Source organism: Trichosurus vulpecula, chromosome 1 (assembly GCF_011100635.1).
Source record: "Trichosurus vulpecula isolate mTriVul1 chromosome 1, mTriVul1.pri, whole genome shotgun sequence".
Lineage (NCBI taxonomy): Eukaryota > Metazoa > Chordata > Mammalia > Diprotodontia > Phalangeridae > Trichosurus > Trichosurus vulpecula.
The window spans coordinates 490056618-490063233 of NC_050573.1; the positions used below are offsets into that span (position 1 = coordinate 490056618).

Consider the following 6616-nt stretch of genomic DNA (forward strand, 5'->3'; position numbering starts at 1 on the left):
GATTAGAATTTTAAATAAAGTGACTCCAAAATATATTACAAAAATGTATCTTTCACCACAAAACTTATTCATTTTGAGCTCCCAGAGGCCTATTTTCTCAGCTACATCAAGAACAGTACTCAAAACAGTTATGAAAAGTATTATAAAATATTTAAACTTCAACTCATTTCTTGACCTTTTATTATAATTTGAGGAAAGGAAGAAGACAAATCGGAGAGGGCCCTATTAACTAAGGGCAGATGGGAACAGAGGGAATGGTCAGTAATTTCATGGTAAATAAACCATAGTAAGTAATTATACCTACCCCTCCCTCACCCAGCTAAAAATAGAACACAGAATCAAAGAGAACACAACAAGGTGAAACCGAGGGAGCACTCTATACTTTGTCGCCATTTTATTCGTTTATGATATGACTCATTATTTTGTGTAACTGAATGCTGAGTAATATGTCATTACACGGCTATTTAAAAAAGATGACATTTCACATTACAGAAAATACCACAGGAGAGTACAAGAATGAACATTCTCCAAGAGTGACTTTCTAAAAGTAGGTAAAGGTAAGTAGGTAAAGAATATGCCATAAAGTCACAGAAATTCTTCATCCCTGATCAGAGGTGGCACGGTGGAGAGATGGGTCAGAAAAAACAGAGTTGAAACCCAGGCTGCGACACTAACTAGTTGTGTGACCCTGGGCAAGTCACTTAACCCATGTCCATGTCTGCCTCAGGATCTAAACTATAAAACGGTGATGATAATCATAGCACCTAACTCCCAGGGTTGTTGTGTGGATCAAATGAGACAAGATTTTTAAAGTACCTGACACAGAGTAGGCACTTTATAAATACTGGTTTCCTTCCTTCCCTTTAATAACGAATGAAAAAGGTACTTTATAAATACTTGTTTCCTTCCTTCCCTTTAATAACTAATGAAAGAGAATCATTGACAAGTAAAGAACATCTGACAGCATCAAAAAAGAAGAGAAAATTTCATGATTATAGGATCATAGACAGAACTGGAAGGGAACTCAGAGGTCATCTAGTCCAAGCCCCTTATTTTACAGATGAACAAACCAAGGTCCAATGAGACTATATGACTTGACCAAGGTAGTACATGTAATAAGTGAAAGAGTCATGACTTGAACCCAGGCCCTCTGACTCCAAATCCAACATCCTTTCTTTCCACTAATTAACATTTCAAACACTCTCAAAGAATAAGGCTTTTTTTAGTCACTACTTTTAACTTAGAAATTAGCATCTATGACCCCATCACAGATACCAAGACAACATGGAAGGGTGTTGGGGGGGGGGGGTGGAAGGACACAGCACCTTAGGCAAAAGGCAAAATGCTTCAGCAAAAAAAAAGAAAGAGGAGAAAAGGCATAGCTAGAGAGGCAGATAAGATTTAATGCCCAGAACTACAAAAAATCATGCATAAACCATGTGGAAGCAGACATAAAACACTGTGACATTATCCTGGAAACTGCTAAGAATGGAAAAGTCTAAAGATGGTAAAAAAGCAACCAGACTCCTGAGAAAGGAATTCATCAACAACAAGCACAGAAGGCAAAGGGGGTGGAACTGAAAAGGCAAACAAAGCCCATTAGGAAACTGGGGGGAAATCTGCAAAGATACAGACCTGAAACTACCCAAGGCATAAACTCCCTGAGAAGATGATGCTACAGATGCCACACTGAAAACAGGCTGCATGTGTGAAGGTGAAGTAGTAAAGGATATCAAAGAAGACGAAAAGGACATCCATCTCTCCACAATCAATGGATTTAAAAAAATTACCTACTTGCCAAGGGCTTCCTAAGACGCAGGAAGCTGTTACCCTGGGTGTTAAATTACATTTGAAGATAGAGAAGTTCAGAACCTGCCCCCCTGCCAAAAAAATAAAAAGATTTCTGTACATATCCATTTAAAAATACAAAGAGGAGAAAAAGTACAAAGCATTCACTAAGAAATCAATAGGGATACATTAACAGAAAAGAGTACTCAAAATAGGCAAGTACCCAACTCAGCACACATGCCCTCAAAAGGATAAGCTAATGAATTCTGTTACTATTTAAGGATTGATGAAGAGACAGAGTTTTTAAGTCCAGAAACTGTGAGGCTAAGACACAAATTACAATTCAAGGTCCAAAAACAATTTTTTCCCCATGAAAATTGATATCAGTATTTGTGAAGACTCATAAGGGCTCAGAGGATTAGTCAATTATAAACAAAAAAAAAACATTTAAAGGTGAATTCTAAAATAAGTTCTAAAGTTCTAAGTATAAGTGTTCTAAGATAGTTCTAAAAGAGTTCTAAGATTAGTTCAGATTAATGAAAAATTTTATTAACTTGGAAAGCAAGTGAAAAGGGGATGAAAATATTACCAACTGAGGCAGTAATGCTGACAAAAACATTGGATTGATTTTTTTAAAACCCACCACACATAAAAGAAAAACATCCCTTCATCTATACACGGTTGTTACTTTCAAATCACTATCAAATATAGCATTTTTCTAAGCCCTGAACCTTTTAAACTTTAAAGGTAAGCTTCTAGTTTAGTTAGAATAAAACTTTTCTGAAAATAATTTTGCACTTCCTAAAAAATTAACTTCAAAACTACTACTGGATAATCCATATTTGATGAAGTAAGACAAAATTTATTATTCTAATACTAGTTATCTGAATATCTATTATTCTATCTATATCTGATATCTATATCTAATATCTATGTATATCTAATATCTATATGAAAAGCACTTTAATTTTAAGGAGTCTGGCATTCAACCATTCTGATACTTTGAACGAATAATACTTTGACATCAAACTAAGAAAGTTATTTGAAGTATCAAGCTCTTTAAAATTATTTTAAGTGCAGCATTTGTTTCATTCAGTCTCTCAATGCTGCTAAAACTACAAACTAGGCTACCAATGTTGCCTTTAGTATTGATGAAATCATCCTTGTTTTAGAACAAGAAACTTAGTTCTGCTGCAAATATGACCAATAACTTGAAATACAGGTCTATCTGAAGTCTTTTTTTTTTGTAACATATAAATCTGTTCCTAAGGACAACCAAAATACTGACTATCAAACCAAAAGAGCAGAATGTGCTATACTTTAAAAAGATTTGTTCAAGATTTTCCTCACTGGTGTTTTGGTGTTGTTTTAGTTTACGGGATATAAATCAGAGAGGAAAAAATACTTCAAATGGTGTATTTAAGTAAAAGAGTTTAATTGTTGTAGCCATGCTAAATTCTGGTTTCTTAAAAAGAAAAAAATAATTCATGAACCAGCAGGTATAAAAACATCCAATAAAACTGTAATGACTTTCATCTAAGACAACAAATAACCTACATATTTTTACCCTTGGGTTTTTATCCCTGAACAATCTGTTCTGCCCATCTAATCTTAAGTCAAAACGACCTCAGTTCACATTCAATTTTCTTCTTCCTTCAAAGGACACTTTATTAACACGTAGTTTCATAAAATACTGTGAAACCTGAAATATGCTACATTCAGACTAGTTTCATAAACATGACCCCAAAATTAATCCAGAGTCATAAGATTTTGGGGTATCTTTGCTAACGATGCTTAAATCTGTAAAAACACAATGGGAATAAACTTCTGGAAGAGGAAGCGTCCTCTCTTCACTTTCCGTCTCTGAGCTTTATAAGCAAATTAAAAAACAACAACAGACCAGCAACAAACCCCACAGCATATGGTAGCTCGAATGGGGGGGGGGGGGGAGGAGAATGTAAAACTTGGGCTTGCTGCAGTGCCACGAATGCTTTGCACACTGCGCTTTTAGCTAAGGTAAAACAGCTTCAGTGGGTGCTGCTAGAAATGCCATCTCAGGGATTCTTCCTTCTCCCTCTCAAATGACTGAAAAGTTACCAGCCCTGCACCTTTAACCACCCCTCACGCGGCACAGTAAAAAGTAGGGTGGGAAAAAAAAAAGCATTGAATCACTGAGACTGAACTAGATTAACGGGGGCTGCGTGCAAGCTGGGGTGGGAAAGGAAGGGAAAGGTCCTTGAGAATGCTGGGCTGAGGAGGGGCCGGGGAGAGCATCAGAAGGGGGATTCCCTCACCAACCTGCTACTCTGTCTCTCTCTCTCTCCATCCTGGTGGTGATGCTTAGGCTCCGCCACCACAGCGTGCTTGGCAGCCTCAACAATGGGGACAGCAGCATACGCGCTCTACCGCTGCCTCTTCCAAGCCCTTTCGTCTCACCTTCCAAGGTAACCCGAAGTCCAGAAGAGGCAGGGACAGATGCCGGCGGGCCAGGCGCGCTCCCGCACTTTCACTTCTGGCCCCCGCGCGCTCTCACCCACAATCACCCCCCAGGGCAGGCACAGCCTAAGGAAGCAGGTCACGGCCCATCCCGCCCTCCTCCCCGTGCCCAAGCAGGGCAAGAGGGCAGGGCAGCGGGAACTCCTTCCCAATTACACCCAGATCTGCCGTGGGAGGAAGACGGCGGGGAGGGGGAAGCTGGAGAGGGGAGGGGCAGGGCACGATAAGGACAGGGAGACACCCACGCACAAGTCACTATCTGTCACCTTCCCCCTCCCCCAGACCCTCCGGGGCAGGGACCAAGTTCAACCCGGGTGTAGCTGGGAAACGGAGCAGGCGGCAGAACGGTCCCCCGGAAATACACCCTGCACACCCGGACACACCGGCGTGTGTGCGTGCCCGTAAAAAGTGTGGCTGCATGCATTTGCACGGCCCAAAGGCGTACACAAACACAAACGCGTAGATCTCAAACGATGGAGAGCCCGGGGTTGGTACGATTCAAAAGCACCCTTCCACACTCCCAGGGAACACACCCGGTCGTGGACACACACACACACACACACACGCACACACAGCCCCACCCCAGGGCCGCTGACACACAGTAATCTTCCTCTTACGTAGTGCCCCCTACCCCCATCCCTGCAGGACCAGGTCCCTATGCCCCGCGCGCCCTCCCCGGGGCTGGCACAGGCCCCTTGGCCCCACCCCCAGACACTCGCGCGCTCCCTCCCGGAGCCGGTTCGAAGCCTCCCCGCGGGAGCGGGGCCGGGAGTGGCCCGAGATCCCTCCAAGCTGCAGCCAACAGTCCCCGAGAAGCTGGGCCCGGGTCGGCCGCCGCCCAGAAGCCGGGGTCTGCGCTCGCGGGAGGGGATGCGTTGGAGTGGCGGGGGCGCGTAGGGCACCCGCACCTAAGCGCACAGCCTTCTCTGCAGTACAAAAGGCAGCTCCAAGCGCCATGGTCCCTGTGCCACCTACCTGGGTCCCGGAGCCTCAGCACCAGCAGCGCCCTCCTGGGCAGGGCAGGGCCTGGCCGCCGAAGCGGGGAGACGGGCGCCCCGAGATCCGAGCAGCGTGGCGGAGAACCGCCCCCCCCACCCCGCCAGGAGCGGAGCCAGGCGGCAGCAGGAGCCGCGGCAGCGGCAGCAGTCCCGGGCTTGTCTCCGCCTCCTCCTCTGGCTGCGGAGGCGCTGCCAGTCAGCGTCCCGAGCTCCGCCTCCACGGGCCCAAAACAGAAGCGGGGTGGGGCCACGTTGGAGGGAAAGAGCGGGAGCCGGAGGAAGGGTGGAGCGGGGAGGAAGGGTGGCACCCCCTGCCTCGTCCCAAACCGCAACTCCAGCTGCCGCATCCGCCGGCTCGCTGCCTCCAAGATAGACGCGCCCAGCGCTCGTATCTCACCTCCCAGTTCTACTCAGGGTCAAGAATTTAAAGTTGGAAGGGATCGATCATCTAATCCCAAACCTCCCTCCTACAGGCAACAAGACGAAACTGAGCTCAGAACGAAGTGATGTGCCCTAGGTCACGTCAAGTCTACAAGCATTTATTAAGCGCCTACTATGTGCCGGGTTTCGTGCCAAACGCTGGGAATGTGGAGAAAGGAGGAAAAATAAACCCTGCCCTCAAGGAGCTCACTGATGGGAAAGATAACATGCAAAAAGCCATCTACAAACAATTACAGACAGGACAAATCAAGAGATAAAGCAAAAGAGGGAAAATACTAGCATTAAGGGAGCTAGAGAAAGATTTCTTGTAAAAGGTGGGATTTTAGCTGAGACTTGAAGGAACCTAGAAAAGCCAAGAGACAGAGATGAGGAGGGAGAGATTTCCAGGAATGGGTGGCAGGCCCATAACTCCTACATTGGGATGTGAGCTCCCTGAGGACAGGGACTAAGAAACCGACGGAGGAAGAAAAAAATAATAATGTCCCTTTCCATTGACAGTGGTGAAATGACAGGATGGCAAAATGTGCTTAAGAAGTAGGGTTTTTATGTTATAGAGAAACATTAACCACTATAATAAACTTTTTCCATTAATCACTTTGTGTAAGAATATGCCCCTTTACAAGAAATCACTATTTGACAAAAATTGCTGTGAAAACTGGAAAGCAGTTTGGCAGAAACTAGGCATAGACCAACATCTCACACTATATATTCAGGTAATGTTAAAATGGGTACATGATTTAGACATAAAGGGTGATATCAAGCTCGGAATACTTTACTTCTCAGGTCTATGGGTAAGAGAAGAATTTATGACTAAACAAGAGATAGAAAACATAATGTTGTTTTTCAATTGTGTCCAACTCTTTATGACCCCATTTGGAGTTTTCTTGGCAAAG

General features: G+C 44.3%; 1 protein-coding gene across 1 annotated transcript in view; it reads right to left on the reverse strand.

Annotated features, from left to right (window-relative positions):
* Positions 1 to 5343, reverse strand: part of MACIR (macrophage immunometabolism regulator) — a 36478-nt gene extending 31135 nt beyond the window's left edge. The window contains exon 1 of the mRNA XM_036745689.1: positions 5260 to 5343. The gene's annotated coding sequence lies outside the window, so the exon portion shown is untranslated. The remainder of the gene's footprint in view (positions 1 to 5259) is intronic.
* Positions 5344 to 6616: the final 1273 nt, after the last annotated feature.